The following is a 3,260-nucleotide window of genomic DNA, read 5'->3' as shown; positions in this document are numbered from 1 at the left end:
TAGTCAAATGTTTACCTCATTAAATAATTTTTATTATTAATAATATTAAGAAATATATTAGTGTTACATTGGAACATTCTTTTCAATGCTCTCTTGAAGTTGTTTCAAAAGCATTCATTTTCTTTCGGCTTAGTTCCATATTTATCAGTGCTAACCACAGCAAAATGAACCACCAACTATTCCGGCATATATTTTAAACAGCAGATGCCCTTCCAGCTGCAAGCCAATATTGGAAAACACCCATACATACACACTCATGCACCACAGCCAATTTGTTTACCCAATTCGCCTACGTGTATACCACATTTGTACCGTCCCTGATGTTAAGTGTCTAGAAGTGAGAGCAACAGTGGAAAGTTTAAAAGGTAGTTGGGGTGAGTATAGATCAGTCCTCTACCTTCACGACAACACCCCATTTTCAGTTAAAGAATTTATTAATGAAAACGTACAATGATAAAACAAAACTGGGAAGCAAAAATAGACTTCAGGAGGCAAGTGTCTGTGGACTGCAAGACAAGACTGTAAGATGAGGCTTCTTTATCAGTTTTGTCAAAACAGTTACCATACTCTGCATCGTCCCTTGTGGTTACAAATAACTGTACAAATGGCAAGCGTGTCAAGTATAAAAGCCTCCACAACTGAGGAATGTGGAGCTGTACGTTAATGATGATGGATGGGTTTAGGGTTGGGGTTGTTGTAGACGTTAATAACTATGATGGTTGAGTTAAGAGTTGTGGTAGGTATAGATGTTAATAACTGATGGTTGGGTTTAGGTGTGGAGTAGGTGTAGACATTAATAACTACAACATTATCTTGCTGACAACATGGACATGGCTCTCTTTTTTTTAAAGTTATGCCTCTAACATACAAGTTCCGCCCCTGCCTTGGAGTCCACAGACTGACTCTACTCTCAGGAGGGAAAGGGCGAACACAACAAAAAGTACACTCTTGCTAGTTAGGGAGTAAAAGTGTCTAAACATAGTGTCTGACATAGTAAATTAAATGAACAGAAATGTACACTAACTCCCTAACAAACGAACAAGAGAAAAGAATGGTAAGTGGTTTCAAATGCTTTACAACAAATTTCAACTTAAGTAAGTTAACCACCACAGCGACAATGCACTTGCACAACACAAGCAGGCAGGAGAGAGACCAGACTCTGGAAGCAAGCTTCAATGTGGCTTACAACTGGTCAGCTTTTAAGCTTGCAGGGTAACGAGCAGCAGGTGCAATTAATCTCCTCTCCTCTACACCTAGTTGAGAAAGAGGTAAATGGAGAAAGATAAAAAAGAAACAGCAATGTGCAGCTCTTCAGAGGTTGTATTCATCTAGTTTGGAAAGCAGTGTAGGTTGCTAACAGTTCAATGTGGTGCGGGATCCATAATGGTCGGGGCAGCAATCTCACGGGAGTCATTAGGCTAATGGTTCCTCTGCATGGTCATGTAGCAGCCAAGGAATAGGAGGCAATTTAGCAGGTCATGTGTAACCTATGCGTCCTCATGGTAAAAAGGCACTGGATATGCCTGAACAGTCATTCTGACATGCAAACTAGAACTGCAGAATGCTATTTACTGTAATACGTTCTATTAACTCTGATCTAATAGAAAAATACTCATTTCAATGCAGGAAAGCGTCTCGCTGGATATCCATAACATCAGTGTTGATATTTTCTAACTAGACGCAATAAAGAAAATGGTTCTGCATCTACAATAAATTGGGAATTTAAATGTTAGCATTTTATTTCCATCTGGAAAATATAATTTGTGAAAGATATGGCTGAAAATATTGGTAAGAAACACTTTCGCTAGCCCATGTTTTTTATACATTCCCCAGATTTTTAGCATGTATTTCCGGCATTCGAAAGGTATTCACACTGAATAATTGTAGTTCATAAAATAGTTGAGCAAGTTTTCATCAGTAAAGAAGAGGTTAAAGGCGTAACAGTTTAATCAAACAGAAAAACTCATTTATTTCAACTATTACAATGGGAGGAATTAAAGTTTTCAAACTTTGACATTGTTCTTTCAACATGACATTGTTCATAGAATAAATATATACATATATAATCTCTTTTAAAATATTTACATTCTGGCAAAAAAGCTGTTCTGATGTTCCAAGTCATGATTCAGAACCGTCTCTTCAGTAACGTTTCATACACAAAGGCGTTAAACACAAAATCCATTTATCATCATCTTTTTTTAAAAATCTGATTGAAATGCTTGAATTGGCACCAAGTCCACTGAGTAAAAGAACTGTGACCTTATAAATCCATAAATCCTCCAGACTATGGAGTGAGATTGGTCTCAAAAATATAATATTTACAAAATAAAATTCACACATGCATGGCACAATTCGCATTATACAAAATCCAATTTTTAAATTCAAAACAATTCATAAATTCAACAATTTGTGAATTCAAAAGCAAAAATCATGAATATTTTCGGTGAGTTGGTTTTGTGCATATATGAATTGCATTTTAAATTCACGAATTGGATTTGTATGCGTGTGCGTGTGTGTGTATATGTATATATATATATATATATATATATATATATATATATATATATATATATATATATATGTATATGTATATGTATATGTATATATATATATATATATATGTATGTATATGTATATATATATATATATATATATATATATATATATATATATATATATATATATATATATATATATATATATATATATATATATATGAATGAATCGTGTTTTGAATTTACGAATTTGATTTGTTAAGATATATGAATTGTTTTGAATTTACGAACTGGATTAGTGTATATGAACCGTGTTTGGAATTTACGAATTTGATTTGTGTATTTTCATATTATGTTTTGAGTTGACAAATTGGATTTGTGCGTTTATGCATTGGATTATGTAAATTTGAACCGTGCGGTTGATGTATGAATTATATTTTGGAAATGTATTATTTTTGAGATTGATTTGGCTACACACCAGTCTGGATCACTGAAATGTAATGCCAAGACCACAATGTACTATATAGACGATCAGTAAATTAAAGCTAAAAATGCAGCAGTGTAGTGGCTATTAGAACATAATTAATAATAACAACATTAAATACTGTAACAGAAGTATGCGATTAAGGAAAAACAACTTTAGTGATTGAGGAATACTACAAAAAAAGCCTGTAAATGATTTGACGTGTTTGACAAAAACAGCAAGGAATGTGTAGCCGTGCAAAGTGTGGCTGTCTTGAGCAAATGAAGTGTGAAATAAACTTG

This window comes from Danio rerio, chromosome 7, assembly GCF_052040795.2.
Source record: "Danio rerio strain M-AB ecotype USA chromosome 7, GRCz13ab, whole genome shotgun sequence".
NCBI lineage: Eukaryota > Metazoa > Chordata > Actinopteri > Cypriniformes > Danionidae > Danio > Danio rerio.
Note: the sequence above shows the minus strand (reverse complement) of the source record.